The sequence below is a fragment of the Sminthopsis crassicaudata genome, chromosome 2 (genome assembly GCF_048593235.1).
Source record: "Sminthopsis crassicaudata isolate SCR6 chromosome 2, ASM4859323v1, whole genome shotgun sequence".
Classification (NCBI taxonomy): domain Eukaryota; kingdom Metazoa; phylum Chordata; class Mammalia; order Dasyuromorphia; family Dasyuridae; genus Sminthopsis; species Sminthopsis crassicaudata.
The window spans coordinates 473813079-473837072 of NC_133618.1; the positions used below are offsets into that span (position 1 = coordinate 473813079).

The 23994-nt window shown below is 40.5% G+C and overlaps 1 protein-coding gene and 1 pseudogene across 1 annotated transcript in view; one reads left to right on the plus strand and one right to left on the minus strand.

Annotated features, from left to right (window-relative positions):
• Window positions 1-23994, plus strand: part of PEPD (peptidase D) — a 253098-nt gene that overhangs the window by 217429 nt on the left and 11675 nt on the right. The gene's annotated exons all lie outside the window — the stretch shown is intronic.
• Window positions 7094-7206, minus strand: LOC141559196 (U6 spliceosomal RNA; annotated as a pseudogene).

Genomic DNA, 23994 nt, shown 5'->3' on the forward strand with positions numbered 1-23994 from the left:
TGTCTCTGGACTTGCTTTCATTCCTTAGAGCTTTTAGCTCAGTGATAGCAGAACTTATGGATCTTTCTTTGTCCTACACTTGTCCAGAAGGAAAGGCTTTTTGCACACACATTTGTATGTTGGGAGGCCAGCATAGGGTAGAAAGTAGAAGTAGATAGGGAGCCTTGATTTCCCTGGAAAGTTCCAGAAACAGAGAAACAAGTAATAACTTAAGCCTCTAGCCTTTGATTCTTTGTTGGCAACTGGTGAAAAGAGGTAGTTACTGGCCTCCCTAGAGCCACAATCAGCATTCCAATGAGAAACATGGCAGGAAGAGTCTTTCTTTCCTTTGGTAAATGATTATATTCACAGGAATAAGGAAAGCTCAGAGCTGACTAAAGATTTCTTTAGGTTCATGGCACAACGCTTAGAAAAAATGTTCCATGAGACACATGGCTGTTTGTCCACCATCAGTTTCTAGCGGATGGGCGTCTTGCCTGGACCAGGGTTAGTGATACCCTATTGTTTGGAACTACAGCCCATGCTCTCGTCATGTGCCAAATTTAGAAAAGCCTGTCATTGCTCACCTATCCCATCTGTCTGTTCATTTGCAACTTCTGCCTGAATCCCATAGGCTTCTCCAATGTGGGAGCATTAATTAGGCAATTTGGTAAACATTTATTAAACATCTGCTGTGTGCCAGGTACTGTGTTAGGCTTTAGGGATGCAAGTGCAAAGAAAGAAACCATTCTTTCTTGTAAAGAGCTTTCATTTTAAGTGCGATGGGGGAGCAGACAATTGGTACATAATTACATACAATATAAATATAAAATGAATGAACACAAATATGTGTCAAGCAGTTAAATATAAGTTACTTTAGGAATATAAGTTAAATATAAGATACTTTAGGAATGAGGAATTAAGAGGTGAACTGGGGGAGGAATCAAGAAAGACTTCAGGCAGATTGTCCCCTAACTACATTTTCAGAGAAGAGAGGGAGGGACTCTTGAGACTGGAGGTAAGGAAAAGAGTGTATTCTAGCAGAAGGTTTTGCAAGGGTCAGTGTTGAAAAATTATCCATCCATATGTTTTATAAATATCAAAGCTGTAATAAAAAACAATAATAAAGAAAAAAGGAAGGGAGGAAGGGAAGGAGGAAGGGTATTCTAGGCATGGGGTAGCTAATGCAAGGACACGGACACCAGAGGTGAAGTGAGGATGAAAAAGAAGGCCAATCTGACTAGAAACCAAAATACAAAAGAGGACGAAATATTATTTGAGATCTGAAAGGTATACCGATTGGGACCAAGTTGTGTAGGGCTTTAAGAGCACTGGATTTGGTTGTGGGAGGGAGTGACATGGTTAGTTCTGAGTGCTTAAGGAATATTATCTTGGCAGCAGTGTGGAGAGAGGGATGATAAGTGAGGAAGGGTGATAAATCAGGAAATTGTGACAGTGATCTAGGCTAAGTAAGAGCTAGATTGGGACTGAACCAAGGTGACATTGCATAGAGGTAAAGAGAAGAGAGAAGAGATCAGAGGTGAAAGATGTTATTCCCCAAAGTTCTATCCTAAGTTCCTCTTTTCTCTTTTCCTCTGTAACATCTTTCTTTAAAAAAAAAACAAAAAAAAAAACTTCAATAGTATTTTATTTTCCAAGTACCATGTAAAGATAGTTTTCAACATTCATTTTTATAAAACTTTGTGTTCCAAATGTTTTCCCTTTTCCTTCCCCAAGACAGCAAGTAATCTGATGTAGGTTAAATAGGTACAATTTCTTTTAAACACATTTCCATATTTGTCATGTTATCCAAAAAAAATTAGATCAAGAGGGAAAAAAACTGTGAGAAAGAAAAAAACAAACAAACAAAAAATGAAAATACTATGCTTTGATCCATATTCAGTCTATAGTTCTCTCTGAATGTGGATGGCTTTTACATCTCAAGCCTATTGAAATTGCCTTCAATCATGGTACTGTTGAAAAGAGCTAAATCCATCACAATTGATTATCACATAATCTTATTGTTAATGTGTACAATGAACAACTTCTTTCTTGATAATCTCATCAGCTCCCATGGAGTTACTCTGTGTAGATGAATCCCACATCTAGCCTTAGTTTCTCTCCTGAGTTTCAGTCACAAATCACCAGTTATCTATTGGATATTTCAAACCAGATATCCCAGAGACGTCTCAAACTTAACATGTCCAAAACTGAAATCAGTCTTTCCCTCAAACCATTCCCTCTTCCAAATTTCCCTATTTCTGTCAAAGTCACCTCTGAATGATGAAAGGATGAAGGAAAAAGATGTCCAGTTTCTTGGATCATATCTTCTCACCGTACATATCCAGTCATTTGCTAAATCTTGCTTAATTACTCCTACTTTCTACCTACATTCCTGTTTCTATGATGTGGATAATGAGCCAGCAAATATAAATGAGAAGGAGCAATCAGAGAAAAAAGAAATTGAGAGAGTAGAATCACAAAACTTAGAAAGAAGATTAACCAAGAAGAAAGTGTTGTCAGTAATTTCAAATAAAACAGATAGCTCAAAAAATATGAATCCTGAATAAGCTTCGCAGTTAGGAGATAATTGCCAAGTTCAGACAGAGCAGTTTCAATTGAAAGACAAAGTTGGAAGCCAGACTACAAAGGATTGAGGAGTAAATGAGAGGAGAGAAAGTAAAGGCATCAAATATAGAAGATGTTCTCTGGCAAAGGGAGGTGAGATCTAGAACTATGGTCTGAGGGAATGGTAAGGTCTATTGAACTTTTTTTTTTATTTTTTTTAAGAGGGGAGGATGACTTGAGTGTGTTTGTTCCTGCTTTGTTCTTGAAGAGGACCAATGATATAATGAGGGTGATATTGCAACTTGCACATGAATCAGATTTGGATGAGGCAGAGCAGAGTTTACTCTCCCGGGTGTCATAGACAGGCAGTAAAAAAAAAAGTAACTAACAGAGAAGTCAAATGTTCCAGAGTGAGGGGGGAATGATTGATGCTGCAATCTACTAGAGCAGACTGGAGGGAATATGCTCAAGGGCATATAGAGATCAGTTGACTATGCTAAGGAAAGAAATCATTTTCAGAGATTGGGAGACAGGAAGAGAGTCAGTTATCCTAGTCAAGGGATTGTGAGATGAAAAGAATGAAGAAAGGAGATCTCAAATAGCCTCAGTTTTTTCAAACATCAGAAATCAAAGATCAGTGATTGGCATGGGGAAGAGAAGGCTCAAGATTAAGAAAGATTAACAATGGATGAAGGGCATCTATTCCCAAAGAGATCTAGGCTAACCTCAAAAGTGATTGAGAAGCTGTCCCACATAGGTTCTGGCCAACAAAAAAAATGTTTCTATCAATTCTAAAGATATATATCAGATCAGGTCCTGATTTCAGCAGTAGGGAAAGTTCTTGGGACCACTGAGGGGTCATGGGACAGTCAGGAAAGCCTTACATCTATACCCCCCACACTTGGTGATTCTGGCTCTCTGTCCTAGGAAATGATGGCTTTATTAATCACTTTTTATGTGCAATGCAATAGGCATACAAAGGCCAAAAAAAAGAAAAGCATATCTCTGAGTTCAAGGAACTTAAATTTTACTTGAAGGAAAAACAATACGGCTTTGGTAGTTTTCCTTTTTCTACTTCTATTCCCACATACCTGTAAATAAAAATTAAAAAAAAAAAAAAATTAGGGTGTAGTTTACAAGTCCATAAGGGAATCATCAACATCTGGAGTAGCCTATCTGCTATTAAGCTGAGTGTTATATAAGAATGCATTGTCTGAAAGCAGCAGAGATGGAAAAGAAAATCAGAAACAGATTTAATACTTGGGACTTGGGCTTTTGTTTGTTTTCATGCAGCACCCAGAGAAGTCAGCAACAGGAAGAACCATTTTGCCAGCCAACATCTGTATTTTTCGCTTTGGATCCTTATTTTTCTTGGGGTTACCTCTTCAAATAATAGCTGTGCCCTCCAACATTACACTTTGGAGTGGGCCTTCTTAAGATTCTCACCTGCCTTATGGCTTAGCTTGGAAAGGAGGTGAACTGAGCTCAGCTGAGCACACTTCTGTCCAGGAATTAGTAATTATAATGCCTCATTGGGAAGCATTGTATTCAGAATGCTCCTGTCGCCATTTGGTCCTTGGGCAACCCTAAAAGGTAGATGGGAAAGGGATTTTAAGCCCCATTTCATAGATAACAAAACTGAGCCCAGAGAATTGAGCTGGAATATCTGAAGTTTCACATCTGCTGACAAAACCAAAAGCAGCGCCAGATTTAATCCCACTCCTGCTGTACCATGTTCTACTCGTACCATTGCTGTATCATTCTACACGTATACTTCTGTACTACCGGGCAGGAATTAGGCAGAGGCAAGAAAAGCTAGAGAAATATGAGGGTGCCTTGTGTGCCCTCTGTTTTTGTGGCTGAGCCCAATGACATTTGGTCTCAATGAGTCACCATCAGTTTAGCCTTTAGGAATATACCAACATGGGGGCTGGCTGGTAACTTCCTACTGAGGAGGCTTTACTGAATTTCCATCCATCCCTGTGTCTGTGCCAGGATCTCTCAGCCTGATCTCTAGCCCACAGGATTCCCACCGAGACTCTACAGCCAAGCTGGGCCAGGGCATAGCCCTGAAAGAATGTTGGCCAGTCCTGAAGACAGGGAGGATCACTAAAGCCCCATGGGATCATTTGTTTTATAGGAGGCAGACAGCAGCCCAGAAATCCTAGTGCTCTGAGCCTTGTCCAAACATGTTTGTGCTGAAGTGCCCCCTTTCTTGTCCACCTATGGGGACAATCTAACATTTCTTTTTTTCCAAATTAGGAGTGAAGCAATTTATTATTGACTTTAATCCCTGTTGTCTCAATGAAAAGACAGTGGATATAGGTAGTCCCCTATCTTCCACCCCCACTCTGGGGAGGACTGGATAACCAGCCAAGACAGTCACAGATGCCATCTAACAGTTGGCCAGAGGGCCTTTATCCTGTCCCTCTGCCCTGAAACTGTGGGTAAAACCAAGCATAGGCCCACTTATCTATCTGTCGAACACCTGGCAATCACAGCTTTTTAAATAACTCCTTATGAAGCAAGCCTCAAATGGCTGAGAGTTTGGAGATCTTGGACCTACCTATATCAGTCACACAGGAGTACTACTTCACTAGAACTAGATAAGCCTGAGACCAGAGAGAACTTGGCTTTTTCTCAGCTGGAATGTATGGAGGGGGTTCTTCTCCTGTCTACTCCCTCCCCACTTCCAATTCCATTGAGGACCTTAGAATAATTTAGCCCATTCCAGAGGGCACAGAGCTGGGAGTCAGTCCTTTTTCTCTAATTCCCTTCCACATGTTCAACATACCTAATTTACATTTGCATGTCTCTAATTAATTAATTATATTCTCCAATATAGACAAATAAAAAAACTGGAACTCATTATTTCTCCCCACCAAAGCTCCCTCTTCCTAGTTTCCTCATTACTCTCGGGTACCACAATCTTCCCATTCAACCAGGCTAACAATTCAGATATGCCATCTTGAGTCCTCACCCTTACCTCTCCTATCATTCTGTTGCCAGTTTTACCTTTGAAGCATATCTTGTTTCCTCTCCTTTAATACCGTAACCACCCTGTTCCAGGCACTCATCACCTCACAACTGGACTTTTACAATAGCCTTCTGGTTGGTGGTAACTGGTTTAGGCATTCCCCAACTGATAGGCACCCCCTTAGTTTCCAATTCTTTGCCAGTACAAGAGCTGCTATAAATATGTTTATATATATGAGTTTTACTTCTTTCTTTTATTTCTTAGAGATGTAGGTCTAATAGTAGTATTACTGGTCAAAAGTTATGCACAATTTAATAGCTTTTGGGATACAGTTCTACATTGCATTCCAGAATATTAGTTCATAGCTCTACCACCAATGCCTTAGTATACCTGTTTTCCTGAAACCCCTCTAGCAATTGTCATTTTCACTGATCTGATGGATGTAAAAGTGATACCCCAAAGTTATTTTAATCCATTTTTCTCTATTAGTGATTTAGGAGCATTTTTTTTTTAAATAGGGCTCTTGTTAGCTTAGATTTCTTCTTCTTAAAATGCCTGTTCATATCCTTTGGTTATTTATCAATTAGGGAATGGCTTTTTCTCTTGTTAATTTGATTCTGTTTTCTCTGTATCTTGGAAATTAGACCTTTATCTAAGAAACTTACCGCAAAGATTTATTTTCTTAACTTTCTGGTTTTGTTTGTGCAAATACTTTTTAATCTTATATAATATAATCAAAATTATCTACTTTATTCTCATTGAATCTCTATCTCTAGTTTGGTCATGAACTCTTGTCCTCTCCACTAATTGGCTTCTGATATCACTCTTATTCTCTATATCACATGCCCAATTTGAGGATAACTTAAACTAGGATAACATAGTTATTGTTGAGGATAACATAACTATCTAGTGTTTGATAGACCCAAATATCCCAAATATTGAGATGTTAATCTATATGATCTATACCAAACTACAGTTCTCATAGCAGTTTTTGTTGAGTTAAGGAGTTCTTGCCCCAGTACTTGGGATATTTGATAAATACTACGTTATTATGACCATTTTTTTCCCCTGTATAAAGTATATGTAATCTGCTTCATTGGTCAATCTCTGTATTAGCCAATCCCAAATTATTTGATGATTATAACGTTTGTAGTATAGTTTGAGATTTGTTGTTGCTAGGCCTTTTTCCTTTCCATTTTTTTTCATTTATTAATTTGATATTCTTGATACTCCAAATGAATTTAATTATTCTTTTTTTCCTAGCTCTATAAAGTAATTCTTTGTTTGGTTGATGGGGATGGCAACTGAATAAGCAAATTAACATAGGCAGAATTGTCATTTTTATTATTTTGGCTTAGCCTTCACACGAATAATTAATATTTCTCCAAATGTTTAGATCTGCTTTTATTGTGTGAAGATTGGCTGTTGTTCTTTGTATTCAAAGAAGACCAAAATGTCATCACTACGTTAAGATCAATGTCCACTGTGTCTGACTATGGCTGAGCAGACAAATGCAAGCTCTTATTTTATACTTATATTCTTCTAGTTCCTGTTTGACATGGCAGGTAGAAAAATATGGAATATTTCATGAATTTGTGTGTCACCTTTGCTTAGAGTTCATGTTCATCTTTTCTGTATCATTCCAGGCTTATGTTTGTATATATGCTGCCAAAGGGAGCAGCAAGAAGACATTTTGGAGAAGAAGAACCACTAGGGACATATGATAAAGAAAGAGAGTTCCTGGTGGTCTACTTATTACTTCACTATTAGCTATGCTTTTATATTCAATTAGTTTGGTCTCTCAGAATTTATTTTCCAATTCATTTTGAAGGTCTTAATTAAGATAATCCATTTGATGAGGCTAACCCCTCATACAACATAAGGTCACCCTCGTTCTAGGATGAACTACTGTTTATACTCTGGCTGGTACCCAAGTTTTATTTTTGCTGTTTTAGATATTAAGGGATGTCTGCTTCTGATATGCTTCAGGCTTTAGGCAAGTTCAGTCATCTCTCTTTGGCTCAGCTTGCCCATCTATGTATGTCAGTTGTTATGAAGCAAAAGCCCATGACACTGGGCCTGCTTTGGAAGATAACTGGGGAAGTGAGGTGAGAGGATAAGTGTCATCAGTCACCTTTGTTGCAAACACTGTTCACAAACTTCCTTCCCCTTCTTCTGTTCTCACCTGCTGGCAACCTCCTCTGACCAAAGTCCCCAAATGGCATTTCTACCTAGTTACTGCTCTTCAGAGAGGGCTTAGTTTTTAATTTTAAAACCTCTGGTCAATGTGGCCCCTGGTTGAGCCACATTTTAAAACTTGAGGAAAAAATGTCATTGATTAATAGAGCTCTCCTCAGATGCTTTAAGCAGAGCCTCCCTTGCCATCTAATAGTTTGTCTTTTCAAAGGGAAGGGTTAGCTTTCTAATTTAGAAGTTGATTAATTAGTTTGTGGACTTTCTTAGCCCAGCATTCCTCTTCCCTGGCTGGGCACTCCCTTCACCCCAAAGCAGTAGAGCACTGAAGAGATAAAACCCAAATTTCATTTCCTGTTCAATAATTCTGGCAAGAAGTTGGTTAGGAGAGAGTTGCTGCTGTTACCTGTTCTGAGCTTCATGGATTAGCTGTGGATTGCATTTATCTAGGTCCACAGTGAATGTGGAATTTGCTGTACCAGAAACCCAGAAGAGTGGCCAAGAAGTGTCCTTTTCTACCTATGTGGGAAGTTGTAATGCCTTAACTCCCTCAGTAGTAGTGTTATAAGCCTTTGACTCTTTTTCTACCATGGGCATATATAGGACAAGGAAAAGGAGAGAATGTGAGCTAACATAATTATTTATAAGATAATTAAAAATATTTCACTAAGAGTCATACAAACACTGTTGCTAAGCTAATCTATTAGCCTTTCTGTTGCATAGGACTAAGAGAAGAACTCTTCTCTCTCATGGCTAATATTTTATTGCTTAGGTTGGCCGTGATCTAGTCCATTAGCAGGCAGTGTTTCCAGACTATTTGTAAGACCCCAAACTGCATACTAGCAAAATATGAATTTGGGATTTTGTTTTTGTGTGTGTGTACTTAATCCCTGAGCCAAGATACACACAGTTCTACATTTTGCACATCTCACCCCTTCTACCTTCCAAGGAAAAAATAAATTATTGAATAAATAAATAAGTCATTGAAATAACATCAAAATCTCCAGGGGTGGCAAAAAAAAAAAAAAATTGTGTGCGTGTATGTGTGTGTGCTAATACATAATCCAAACTTCTGCTCTTAAAGCTTGAGAAATGAATATGGTAGAATGATAGCCCAGCAAAACTGAAAAGGTTGAGACACTGACCACAGATGGTCCTGCTTGGCTGAACATACATTCCTCACTGTTGTGTAAGAGACAGAGTCGGAATAGTTGGGCACTGAGAATAAGGAGGGATAGAAGATGTAGATCTTTCTCTGGGTTTGGAGATTAATGAACTGACATTCAGTTCATCACTAATCCTTCCCCAGGTGTGCTGCCATAGACTATTAATTGTTATGCGTTTTAGCCCAAGTTTGAGGTACTTGCAGGTCTCACTGATATCCATGGGTGCCCTAAGATCTTCCAAATGCACAATGGCTTTTAAACTCACTTTCCTTAATTATCTGTCATTTTCAAGCCATCAGCATGGCTTGTGCTTTACAAAGGATGCCCAGATGCTGTGTTGAATGTAAAACATAGCAGGGCTGCTTTTACCCTTAAGGCTGGGGACTGTGTCTCCTGAACAGGAGCTCTAACCAAACTCCTGGTCCTGCACATCTACCCCAGAATAGCTCCTCTCAAACTCTGTCAAAACTATCACTAAGATTCAGTCCATTATATTAACAAATAGGTTCCACTATGTCCAAAAAGTCACTGTTACTTGGGGTGGTAAAGGGGAAGAAAAATAGATCCCTTTTCTTTCCCATTATCACATTAGCATGGGTTCACTAAGCACTGTTCCCCTACACCTAAAATCCCTTCCTTTTCTTAGCAATTCCCAGATTTCTCTGCCTATCAAAATAATTCCCATTCTTCTATCATTCAGTCATTCAGTAAACATCTATTAGCATTTGTTTCGTGTTAGGCATCATGCCGGATATATAAAAATTAAACAAATGTAACTTACGTTCTATAGGGAGATGGGAGAAAAAAAAAAGCAAAAGGGCACTGTGTGTCTACATCTGTGCATATTCACTTATGTTTATACATATGTATTCATATATATAGGTGTGTGCACATACAAAAATAATTTTGGAGGAAAAAGCAATAACAGCGAGAGAATCAAAATAGCTTTTGATAACTCAGTCAATAAATACTACATTTTCACTGAAAAAATCAGGAACATGTCACGAAGGAGCTTATGTTCAGATAGGGAGACAAGGTCTACCTAAATAGACAAAATTGAGTTAGCCTTAGAGAAGAGGTAAGGCACTTGTAGCCAAGAGAGATTGAGAAAGACTTCTTGTAGGAAGTGGAACTTAGAAGGAATACAAAGAATACTAAAGAGGTGGGGATATGGAAGAAGAGCGTTTCAGGTATTCCATTGAAAATGGAAAATTAGAATATTGTATGTGGGGGAATAACAAATAGGGGGACAGCACCAAATTGAGAAAGAATGGACTCAGAGTACAGATTGAAGCATATTTTTTTTCCTCTAATGCAGGAATTTTTTTTTGCTTGATTATATGTATATGTTAGCTATTACATTTCTCACCTTAATGGATGAAGTAGAGGGAAGAATAAGGACAGAGTGGAACTAAGAATGAAAATAAAGTTTAAATTAAAGAAAATCACATAGGTCTATATGATTGATCTGTAGTCTATGTGAAAGACAGTGAAAGGTTTAAAAAAAAAAAAATAGGAAAGGTTGAAAGAGACCAAATTATGAAGAGCTATAAGTGCCAAATGGAGGCATCATACTTGATCATAGAAATAATAGGGAGCCATTGCAATGTATTGAGTGAGAGACAAGAAAAGATGACATAATCACATGTGTGAATTAAGAAAATATTTTTGATGCTTGTATTAAGGATGGATGAGAGTAAAGACAGACTTGAGACAGAGAAACCAAGTAGGATGTTGTAATGATCAGGAAAAAGGGATTGAATTCCTGAACCATAGTGATGTGTGTGATAGTACGATGATTAAAAAAAAGGTTCCAGAGACATAGTTTTCTGGATAGTTTTTAATCATTTTCATTATTAAGGGCTAGCAGGTTATTAATAAAAAAGATTGTCCATTTGGTGATCTCTTTTAGTCCAAAGGGACACCTAATGGCATTGAAGAGTAGGTGTAACCTGAGGTTGGTAATCGACTCATATTGGATAACAGTGGGGAGTTATTTGTCCTATATTAAAAATGAAAAGTCCTTGGTCCAAAAAAGACATTAATTTTCCATAATTACCCTGTCCTAGATAATAAGGGAGGATCAGTCTCTTTCCCTAGTCTGAGCACACAAAAAAAGAATACACCTTTTTGCCCAAAACTTATTATTATTATTATTATTATTATTATTTATTTATTATTATTACTGTCCTGATTAGATCTTGGGCCTGGGGTAAAATCTCTAAGAGAGATTAAACTCTTGTTAGTTTTCTAGCTGAGGGAGGTAGAAAAAATCATGGTCCCTGATTCAATAATTAGTTATTTAAAATATGAGAGGGACAATTAATTTCTCATTTTAGAAAAGAGGATTGAAATGATAGTAAAACATTGTGAAGATGCAAAACAACTAAGTTAGACAACTGCTTTGGAGGTGTTAGGGACTGTGAAGAACAAAGATTAAAATTGAAGTCGTGACACATAATAACAAGAAATAAGGTGGTGCTCTTGATAGAAATAAAGTTCAGAAAAGAGATTGGTATATTTAAAGAAAAAGATAATAGGTTTTGTTTTGGGCATTCAGTTTGAGGTGTTCATGGGCTATCCAAATGAAATGTTCAAAAGGCAGCTAGTAATGTGTGACTGCAGTTCAGAGAAGAAGCTAGAGCTGGATATATAGATTTAGAAATCTGTTAACTAAGGTCACTGAGAGAGTAGAAAAAGAAAAGAAAAAAAGAGGATCCAGAACAGAGCCCTGGAGAACAATCAAAATTAGCATGATATGGATAATGATCAAATAAGGAAAACTGAGAAAAGAGCTTCAAGGCCCAAGTCAAATACTATTTCCTATGTTAGTAAATATTTATTAAGCACCTGCTGTGTGCCAGATACTGTGCTAAAGGTTGGGGCTACAAAAGACAGTCTCTGTCCTCTAGGAGCTCATAATCTAATTCCCCTCCCAATGACTTTATATTTACTTCCCTAGCACTTCTTTGGTGTTTAATAATATTGTATGTTAGTCTCTTTACAGAGAAAAAGATTGATTCAGAAATAACAAGGGAAATAATAGGTTAGACTTGTACCCCCAAAAGATGATTTTATCAAGTATGTGGAGAAAGGATTGAAGAGAAGAGATGTGAAGGCAGAGGAACTAGTATAAGACATTGTAATGAATGGAGGTACTGGCCACTGAATAATGTGGAGGCTTGAAGAGGAAAAGGGAAATGAGGTGGAGGACTCAGTAGGACTCAGCACTTAATTAAAGATGGGAAATTAGAGTTAAGGAAGAATCAGGGATACCACTGAAATTTTAAAGCAGGATGACTGGGAGGATTTTGCTCCTTTTATGCTACAAAGAACCTGATCCTAAGGGCTGAGTCATGGAGTTGGTATGTGTGAGTGGAGGTCAAGAGAAGGCATATAGTGCCCACCTGGGGGCAGCAAGAGGGGTCACCATGGTCCTGGTGCAGGAGGGAATGGAAGTCACCGCAGACAACATGCTTTTGCTAAGGGCTCATTCTATCCAAAGGTTTTTTTTATTATTATTATTATTATAGATGGTATTTACATATTTACATTTTTACAATTCTTTTCCTACCACCAACCCAACCACAGAATGTCCACAAGAGTTGAATTCTCCCTGTATCAGTTTCATTCAAACACCACAAACTCATAGTCACATTCCTTCCTTTCCTGGTGTGCCTGCCTCCTCTTCTGCATGGCCCACTTCCCCGTGCTGGCCATGTTGGCTCCTCACTCCTTGCACGCTTACCTGCCTCCATGGCACTGCCACCTGCAGGCTCTGTCTTTGCTCCAAATAAGGATGATTGTTTTTCTGTCTCAACTAAGGCCACATAGATCCTCCCTTGTCCTTTCATTGTTTCCTATTGTCTTTGAGAGGTTACCCCCATAGCCTTCTTCACGAGATATTGGGGACCATTCTCTGCTACTGCTTTCTGTCCTCCCACATCTGACCTTGGCTAGAAGTTATCTCTTCCCATCAGAATTTTAGGGTACCTTTCACCACAAGTTTTATACACACACACACACACACACACACACACACACACTTTGTGTATGCATGTATGTATCATAGACACATACCTTTTTTTGTGTGTTCATGTATTATATGTATATATTCATACACTCTTCTACAGCTTCTGAAAGATATTTCTCATCTACTTATTCTTCTTGTGAGCATAGACCATCTTTGATTCTATCTCCATCATTGTCTCCAGAATCCTTGGGAGCTGGCTTTTAGGATCTCTGGCTTTGGAAGGTCAGGAAAACCTGAGGTCAAAAACCAGATACCATTTCTTGTTCATTTGTGGTTTGTAGCAAATGACCCTTAGAAAGTATTTTTATTTGAGCATTTAATCAGTACTGTCACTGCCATACACAGAACCTTGATCCTCTGCCCAAGTTAACCTTCTAACTCCAGCCTCACTTGTATCACTAATTCCACCATCTGTCTCACAAAGAAAAGATCCTGGGTGAAAGTGTGGCTAGATCAGTGTGGCCAGTCACATTGCTGGAGGCAGCTCAGGCTTCCAGGCTATTAGAGTACACTGTATGGGGAAGCTGGTCCTGAAGCATGGCTAACATGAGCTTTTAATAATGGAGACAGGTAAATGGAGGGATCAGCCCTACTGGTTCATCAGTATGATGTGGGCAGTGTTTGTTACTGGGGATAGAATCTGTTACTAAAGATCTATTTCCATGGTCTCAATTGTAAGTGTTCATTACAGAGAGCATTGAGGCCTTGCCCAAGATTCTCTCCTTTTTCTTACTCTCTAAGGTAACTATTTAGTGACAGTCATTTTTGAAGATCTGAGTAAAGGAACCAATTGGTATTTGAGAATTTAAAGCACATGAATATTTTTAATACATATGGGCTTGTACTTTTAAAGTTATACTGTCTGATTCCTTGAGATGCCATGACCTATCTGGAACTAGAAACAGTGTGTTAGGATCTTTTCTGTGAAAATCCTCTGCAACCCTCCCAGTAAATGGGACAGGACAACAATTTGAGTGGTTTGTCAAGTTTCTCACCCCACTCCTTTTGTTACATTTGGGGGATCCATACATACTTATCACCCCCTTCCCAAAAAGTCTCCGTTTCTGAGCTCAGATAAAATGACCTCTTTGTCTTGAAAAGGTTCCTGAGGAACAGCCACATTAGGTCAGACTGGCAATCATTCAGCAGCCCCCCCTTTTAGTCTCCTTCTGTCTCCCTTCCTCTGTCTCCCCCTCTCCCTCCCCTGGTTCAACTTTAACAAGCTCTTTCAATCCTCACTGAAACTGCGGTTGCTGTCAGCCTTGAACCAGCCAGCCGGGAATGGTGTTTGATTGATGCTGATGTTTGTTTCCATAAAGTCTCAGAAACAGGAAGCCATTCCAGATAGGCTCCAGAGTTGCTGTGAGGGATTGGTTTCTACCAGCCCAGCCTGTGTGGGTTGTGTAAAGGGGCCTTGGAGAGGAGCGGGCAGGCCAGGACAACAAAAACATATCCATTGTCTTCCCTTTCCTAGTTAGAGACCCAAAAGCTCGTTTCTCCTCCCCCTTTCGTTGTTCTAACAAATGGAGGTTTGGCGAACGTTACTGAACTGGGGTCTGTCTGAGCTGTTGATGCTGAGCAGTTAGGCTTTGACAGGAGGTGTGGGAAGAGAAGATCTTGAAATGAGGTCACCTTCTCCATCCCCCTGTTCCAGGCCTAGCCTGACACATGAGTTACTACACCTCTTCAAACATTCAGATTCGCTTCGGACTTTTTATTGTGTCCAGCCCATCCTCCTACCAGTTCTGGCTTGGACCAATGGCAGAGTTTTTGTCCATTGAAAGGAAAAGAAAGGAACTGGGAGAAAGCCCTTTGTAAAAATAAACATTGTGAAATGATGCCCAGATAGGCATCTCCGGCTGCCATTCTTGGCAAGATAATAAGTACATCGAAAAGTGCTCTTGGGCCCCCTGCTTCCCTCCCTTTCCCCACTCCCCATTCATCGCCTCAGGCTTCGTTCTTCATGGGGACCCAGGCATTGTTGAGAATCAGGAGCTAATTTTCAAATCTCACAGCCACGGTGTACTCTTGTGAATTTATAGGAGGACAGAAAACCAGTGACATTTCCCTGTGCTCTAAGTTGAGACTATTTGGGGAAATGAGGTCTTGCACATGAAGTTTATTCAAATCCTTCTTTATGTCTGCAGTGATCTCTGAAAATCCAATTCATTCTACATTGTCACTTCCTCCTTGAAAGAAGGGCCATGTATCCATGAGTATGTCATCAGGACACACGCTTCTTTCCGTCACAACAAACCTCTAGACTCTGCTGAGAATTACATATATCTGAAGGTCTGAATCTTGTTTGTATCATACACCTCATTGGCAGCATGGAAAAGCCTATGGATTTCTCAGGATAGTGTTTTCAAATGCATAAACATAGGATTCCAAAGAAGTTTATATTAAAAGGGAAATTATGCATAATTATACCAATAAAATTTTATTTTTAAAAAGTAATCTGCTCTAGAGAAATTTTCCCTGGCATCTTGAAAGCTGACAGGAACCAGATACCTACTGTTTCCCTCTAGTGGGGAGAGGAATACCCTGGGCTGCATTTGTGGAGCTTACATGAAGAACTATGTAATGAGTCACACCTTAAAGAACTGAAATTTACAGATGAGAAAAGGGGGGAGCAAGGAGAGGCAAAGGAGGGCCATGAGAAGTTGAAAGCCAGATTATATCCCAAAGAAATACTAAAGAGCGGAAAGAGACATATATGTGCCAAAATGTTTGTGGCAGCTCTTTTTGTTGTAGCTAGAAACTGGAAGATGAATGGATGTCCATCAGTTGGAGAATGGCTGGGTAAATTATGGTATATGAAAGTTATGGAATATTATTGCTCGGTAAGAAATGACCAGCAGGAGGAATACAGAGAGGGTTGGAGAGACTTAAATCAACTGATGCTGAGTGAAATGAGCAGAACCAGAAGATCACTGTACACTTCAACAACAATACTGTATGAGGATGTATTCTGATGGAAGTGGAAATCTTCAACATAAAGAAGATCCAACTCACTTCCAGTTGATCAATGATGGACAGAGGTAGATACACCCAGAGAAGAAACACTGGGAGGGGAATGTAAATTGTTAGCACTACAATCTGTCTGCCCAGGTTGCATGTACCTTTGGATTCTAATGTTTATTGTGCAACAAGAAAATGATATTCACACACATGTATTGTACTTAGACTATATTGTAACACATGTAAAATGTATGGTATTGCCTGTCGTCGGGGGGAGGGAATAGAGGGAGGGGGGGTAATTTGGAAAAATGAATACAAGGGATAATATTATAAAATATATATATATATATATATAATAATAAAAAAAGAGTTGGAAATTAAAAAAAAAAAAAAAAAAGAAGTTGAAAGCCAGATCTCTTTGGTCAGAAAATCCACATGGGGAGCCTTAAAGTAGTTTCTTTGGTTCTTTGTTATTTATTGAGAAAAGAAGTCCTTTAGCAAGAAAAAAAAGAAGGAAAAAAGATAAGTTGGTGGCTTTTGGGGAATTGAAGAGCAAACTATGTATACTGGGGGTGGAAGGGTGGTGATAAGAGTGCACAGCACTGGAAGAAATACAAAAAGGTATCAGTATGGATGAGCAAGCTGTCTATAATCACAATAGCTCAGGATCAAATAACTCTTTAATGTTCACTTATCTTACAATAACTCCATGAGGTAAATGGTACAACATTTAGCCAAGCCCATTTTACAGATAAAGACGCTGAGACTCAGATTCAGTGATTTGCTCTGTTTCACATGAGCTAAAAAGATATAAATTTGAAGTCTTAATGTCAATTAGGATGAAGTAATTATATTTGGCAATACTTTTATTGTTGCTGGAAAGTTCACATATAGATGCTATTCCTGGTTTGTCACAAACTGGCTTAGCAGGGTGCAGTCTGCCCTTGTGAATATGCAGTTCATGTATAACCCAGAGTTTGTGCTAATAAGCAGTGGGGTAAACCACTGCCTTTGCCCATGAGTTTTAGAATTGGTGTCTGGGATGGGGGATGAGAGGGCAGGGTTGATGTATTCTAACTCCTAAGCTTGCTCAGGCCACTTGGATGCCTTCAGTCAGTCTGTGTCTCAAGAATGGCCCTTGTTGTTTGTCCTTTATTTTTGAAGAGGACCATGGCATCAGAGTGGTGACACCATGACATGCATGTGAATTGGATTTAAGGGAGGGAGGCTATGCAAAGTTCCAGCCTCCTTTCTCCTCTGGATCGTCTGGCCAGGCCCCGGATGCAATGGGAGATTGTGGCCTTTTTAAATTAAGTGCTTTAACAGGTCTCAGTTTGACTGAAGTAACCAACACCCCTTCAGTGATTCAGACGGGGTAGCAGTTGAAGCAAAGACTCTTCCCCCAGCAGATGGAAGGCTCATGAGATATGCAAGACTCTCCAGTTTTGCCACCCAGTTGCCACAGGCCAAGCTGCATGATTTGGCAGCCAAGACTCTATTAGGAGACCAGGACCTTTCACCCTCGGCACCAGGCACTGCAGCTGAAGTATAACCTTAACACATTCAGAGAGAAATTAGCACAACGTTGCCACAGTTTGTTGTTTGCTGTGTGTTTGTGTTGTAATCGCCATCCGGGCCAGACAAAAGGGCCAAGTTCTTTGTGGTTTAATCACTGTCACAATTATAACCACACACATGCAAAAAAAAAAAAAAAAAAAATTTAACTAGCAGCCAAGGAAGCACTGTGTGTGTGTGTGAGACCCTGTGGGGGAAGCATCTCCAGTGTGAGTGGTTCAAAGAGCAGGACCCAGCAGAGCTTAGGGGCTGAAAGTCTGGGAGCAGACCAGATGTAGACACCAGGAAGGAAACTTATCCAGGGGATTAGCAATTCCCTGGCAATCTATACCTTAGCCCCTTGACCCAATGGTCAGGCTGTTTGCTTTTCTACCATGCTTTTTTCTTTTTTTTCTCCCAAAAGACCGGGGCTCTCATTAAGCTTTTGGCTAACCAAATGCCAGTTCAGTTAATGAAATTAAGCGGGTGGGTGGGCGTGCGTTTGAAGTCAGAGCTTCACAAGATTGGCTCCTCTTCATAATGCTTGCTTCCCTATATCAATCATCCAAGGTCTTTGACTTAAACTCAGCAAGCCAAAATGGAATGGAAAGGGGGAGAAGATGGGGCAGTGGGGAAGACTCAGAGACACCAGGAGTGATTGTAGCAGTTGTCAAGACCTTTGGGTGTATGTTTTGGGTTTGTTTTGATTGATGGTAGGAAAATTTGTAAAGCTGTTTGGGAAAGATATTTTGGAACTTAAAAAGACTATCCCCTGAAGTGATGTGAGATTAGGGATGACTTGTGAGAAAAACTTTCCAAGTTAGCTCTTCAAAGAAAAGGCTAGTCTATTTCAGCTCATTAATGAGACCGGGAAAGAGAGAATGGCTTGAGGTTGGCGACCAAATGTTGGGTTAAATTTAGATGAATTAAATTGAGTTCTGTTTGAAACTGAATTTCAGATTGGCGACATGATGGAAAGAGTATGATATTCAGATTTCATTTTGGGTTTTAGAGGACCAAGGTTTGAAGGCCAGCTTAACTGCTTCCTATCTAGGCAGATTATATCCACTCTTCTCAATTAAGTGGTGTAGTGAATGTTGTGCCAAGCCTGGAGTCAGAGAGGCCTGAATTAAAATCCTTCCTCAGACATTAGCTGTGTGACCCCAGGCAAGTCTCTTAACTCTTAACTTCTGCCTCAGTTTCTTCAACTTTAAAGTGTGGATCATAATAACCTCACAAAATTGCTATGAGGAGTAAATGAGATATTTGTAAAGCACTTAGCCTGGCACATAGTAAATGCTTAATAAATGTTTGTTTTCTTCCTTGCTCAACCATAAAATGGGGTTAGGGGTGGAGAGACTAGATGGTCTGTAAGCGGTCTTCCCACTCTAAATCCTTTGAAGTGAATTGAAATGCTTTCTGGTTAACTGCCCCATCATCACAATGGGTAGAGTTCTCTTGAGAGTATGGGAATAGTATCAGGAAGACAAAAATGAAAACCCAATGGTATACCTAAACTTGAGTATTTGATGGGAGAATTCAAGGTCACTGCAGTGCCTACCATACAAAGAGATCAGCCTTTTTAGAAAGCCTGTGCCACAAATGGAACACATGATTGTGGCCACCATTATGTATCAAGTGAGCCAATCCAGTGTCCTAAGCCTGACATAGGCAGCAGGGGTGGGGAGGAAGACAGAATCAAAAGAGTAGGAGAATGGTCAGCAGATTCTATCAAATATTGACTCACTAGTGGGTCCTTCCCAAAGTCTAAGGCCACATCAAGCTTGCAGGTCTTTGTTTGCAGCTTTTAGGACCTAGCCAATTACTAAGGATGTTTAAGAATTGTAAATAAAGCACCGGAAGACAGTCCCCACCATGCCTTGCAGAGTGATAAACTGCTGGTTCATGAGTGTTTTCCAAGCCATAGATCTGGGGTCTCTATTTAAGGAGTTCAGACATATTGCTAGTTGCTTTCACTAAATACTGGCTCATGACCACTTTTACAAGTTAAAAGTATCTAGAAATTCTCCCTGTTTGCTATCACTCTTTCCCCCATATCTTTCTTCTGGGGGCTAAAGAGAAGCAAGATCAGGTAAAATTGGATAAGACATACAACCAACACCAGAAACAATTTAGGGATCCTTGTCCAGGCAGCTGTCCCTGGGCACGAGCAAGAAGTTGGACTGAGATGCATGCCACATGGGGATCTATGCAGAAGAAAAGTTCCCTGTGTCCCAAGTCAGGACTGATTCCTGGACAGCAACTTATCCTGGCCAGGTCAGAGCTGTAGTGACTCTGCTCCCCTAATAAGAGAGCTGCATTAAGAACATAATTTGTCATGTGTATTACCTGGCCTGCCATGTTCATGAGAGACTAGAACTTCAGGTACCTCAGATGCTCTTACAGGAAGTTAACCACAGGTGTGGAAAGGTGGGGCCATCTGATCAATCAGTTGCTGGTCACACCTATCTCTGAAAGCTGGGAGTCACACTAGGCTTGCACTTATTTTATTTGATGAATGACCTGAGCCCCTGGAAACTTCATTAGCATAGTTGCTTATAGCAATGATTTTTGACCTCTTTGCAGTACTCCATCCCATTTTCAATTGGTGATAAAAAATTGAATGAAAAGTGGGGGAGGGGGAGGGGGAGTCAGAGTACCTGAATTTGAATCACAGTTCTGTTCACTTTGTTACTACTGGGGTATCACACAAATCACTTCCCCTCTCATCTGTAAAATGAAGGAGCTGTACTGGTAGATCTGTCAGGCCTCTTCCAGCTCTGACTCTGTGATTTTTAAATTCCAACATGAGGGACACCACAAAAGAAATTGCGATCTCCATTTAATAAGTGGGGAAAAACAGGTGATGTAATGTGTCCAAATTCTTTGGATTGAACCCACATCTCTTAGCCCCCAGGCTAGACCACTTCCCATTATAACAGGGGCTGCTGGCATACTTCAAATAGAGTTACATTTTTTAAGGATGCTATTTTGTTGCACAAGCAACTCTTTATACCAGGGGTTCTCAAACTAGGTCCCACAGGCCACATGCTGCCCGCTGAGGACATTTATGTGGCCCACCGGGTTATGGCAGATGGGCTGAGGGGTTGAGACAGTGTAAGGTTTTGTTTGTTCTATAGTCCAGCCCTCCAACAGTCTGAGGGACAGTGAATTGGCCCCCTGTTTAAAAAGTTTGAGGACCACTGCTTTACACCATTTAAAGCCCGTGTGGTGATCCATGTCCAGCTCAAGAGAGGATAAAGAGGGGTTACTTTGAACCTCAAAGTTCAACTGATAAAATCATTTTCTGCTCCTTAAGAGCAGACCCTTTCCAACACCCCAAGGAAATGAGGAGGGGAGAGAGCATGGGGAAAAGGAAGAGAACAAACTGTTCTCATATCCCTGCCTACTCTGCAAATTTCTGATGCTTCAGCCAAGTCTCTTTGGTCCCAAGTCTACAGAGCACTGAGTGGAAGAGGGTTGACCATTCTTCAGGACATCAGAAATCATGTAAATATCCTGTCTTGAGTCCTATCTTCCTCCACTTTTTAGGCTATTCAGGTTTAAAGCTGGGTTTCAACCTTTCCAGGTAACCAAAAAGGTATAGCTAGAGGAAAACTAATATTGCCCCAAGGTTCAGGCTATAGTCCTGAGAGGGACTGCTTCTCCAGGCAGATACTGTTGAGAAAGAGCTCATGTGTCTGACTTATGATCTTGTATATCTGTGATGAGCTGATAGCCTATCTTGGAGAGGCACAACCTTTGTAGTTTGACCCCATGGGGTCCCAGTTTACCCCTTGGCTTGACTTCTTCCAATTGGCCCCAGTGTCTCACACCAAGAATGATTCTGTTGTCTTTAGGGCCAGCAGTTTTGAAAGGCATAAACCCATATAGTATCTCCACACAAGGTATTAAGGCCCCAAGAGTATTCTTACTTCCTGATTGGGCCTGAGGGTGGGGGAAGGGAGGGTCTGTGTTTCCCTTCAGTGATTTAATGACAAGAGACCTGGTCTTCCAAGGCCTCCTTCATTCCTTCTTGACTCTAGACTCCTCCAAGCATTAAGCAGAAGATTTTTCAGTTTGCCATGCTCATTTTCTTTGCTGTTGTTTTAAGGACAAGGAAGCGGAAAGAAGGCTATGCAAAAAGCAGAAGGCACTGTGGAGGGCAAGGAATAAATTGATCAGATCTGATTGGGAAATTAGCCAGGATGACCCATCCAGGGCCCACCAGACTTAACAGTCTGCTTGTCTGAATTTATAGAATAAGGCTGATAATGATGTTGGCATGGGGTTTCCCAGCAAACATCCCCCACCTCATGTAGGACTAACTAGACCTAGATAACTAGATCTGATATAAAAAGTCAATTTAGAAATCTTAATGACTATTTCCACCTTCTCTAGATGGTAATGGCAAACTTTCCCCAATTGCCTTATCTCTGGGATACTCTGGGACCATCTGGTGGAGGGCAAGGGAGGCTTTTCACCCACTAAACATAACCCTTTTTAACCCTAAAATGGATCAGATTTGGCATGGGGGCAACACTATGTTCTCTGTGGCTTCTAATGAGCTCAGCATTAGCACACTAGCATGTCTACCTTCATGCCTGCCCCTTCCAATGTCATGCTTTCATGTCCTGCCCAATGTCTAGATACAAAATTCTGAATAGTTGCAAAGTGTTTTTTTCCCCAAATCACCATAAAAAGGGGCTGCTGCCAGGTATTCTTAAGTAGTTAATTATATTGTTTTTATCCGGGAGGCCCATCTAGCATCTCTGATATTGAGTATAGCTGTGTCTGGGATTTAAAAGTTTCAGTGAGAGTAATCTCACTTTGTCAGGGTCTGTCTTTCTCTGTATTTCCTCCAGCTAAACTTCTTTCTTTTCTCTCCCTAGCTCCTTTACTTTCTCCAGGTTTTTATAGCTGCCCCCTCCCCCTCAAAACACACACATTATTATCTCTTAGAGCTCATATACCCAACTGTAATTCAGCTGACTGAGGCTGGCGAATAGCCTACTCTCACTTAAATCCAGTTCACTTGCATGTAATGGCATCATCTCCCTGCAGTCATGGTCCTCTTCCAGAAGGAAGGACAAACAATTCAGCTGATACCATGTTGGGTTTTCTCAGAATAAACTTCAAGAAACTATCTGAAAATGAAAAGACTTAAAGAATCCTGGGGATGGAGATGTTTGTAGAGCATCCTAGAAGCCCCTACAACACAGCTGAAATCTGGTCACAGATAGTCTCAGCCCAGAAAGATGTGACTGTGGCCCTAGCTCCATCTCTTTTCCTAACTCTGGGTACTTTCTGTCTGTCTTTCTCTCTGCCTTGTTCCTCTGCTCATTTCTCCCTCTTTCTTCTCACTCCCTTCATCTTCTTTACCCCTTCTTCAAGGATTACATTTGGGCCTTGGTATGACCTTGAGGGTGGGCACAATTATGCTTGACTTCCACAGTCTGCCCCAAACAGACTTTCTCAGCCTTCCACTATGTTCCTGCATCCAAGCTAAGTGGACACCTTTAGTCTTCAGTTCCTTGGCAGAGCAGAAATGACAGTATGCCCCAAGCCCCAACAGTAATTCCCTGGATTTGCTCAAATTTACTCCACGTGCTCTCCAGAGAGAAAGTCTTTAAGAATCGTAACTAGGCAAAGACCTAGAGTTGAGGAAATCCTCTGTAGTCAGCAGGACTGTTTGAAACATAGGGTATGTGAAGTGCTTCCCCTAAAACACAGCCTTGGTGCAGACAGAACTTGAGACAGAACTAAATGGGTTCTCTCTGATGAAAGCATCAGTAACCATCCTCACCTGCCACATCTGGCACCCTTTTTTCTGCCACAGTCTAAGACCCAATGTAGGGTAAGAGTTCTCAGTGTCCTACACTGAAAATGATCCTTTGTAGCTAGATATTTCCTCAGCACCATCACCACCATCCCCCAGCCTGGCTTCAACAACTTTTGCCCAAGGTCTTGCAGGACGGATAGATAGGGATCCCAAAGACTCCATTCCTGTGACCTATTACCCGCCTTTTCTGATGTGTCCAGCTTCAATGCAGAAAAACAGACACTAGTTCGTCCAAACTGAGAGAGACTCGCTACCCTGAAAACTGTGGGGCTGCCAAGAGAAGACCCCCTTGTCAGTGGTCTCCAGCTTGAAACTTTAAAGAGGGAAGTTGGTTGTAATTAGAGCGCTAAAGATGTCATTTTGAACCTCCCTCTCTTAAAGTATGCAAATATTAGCAATTGGGGAAGGTTTAGAATCTGACACTCTTGGGGCTTGGTGGTGGGAGTGTCGTGAGACACACCTGCTTCCAACTTTCAACATGTGACTCCCTGGGCAGTTGGAAAATCAGACTCCACCCCTACTCCTGCCCTATTTTTACAACTTGAGCCCAGACTCCAAGACATTAATCCTCTTGGTCAAGTTCTCCTGGAGTGATTCAGTGACCACTTCCTATAGTGTCCTCAATGTCTTGGAGTCCTCTATAATTGACACCTCCAACTGGGTAGATGGAAGCCCCAAAGATTGGCTCCAGATAATAGGTCCTGGTGCAATCTCCAAGAAC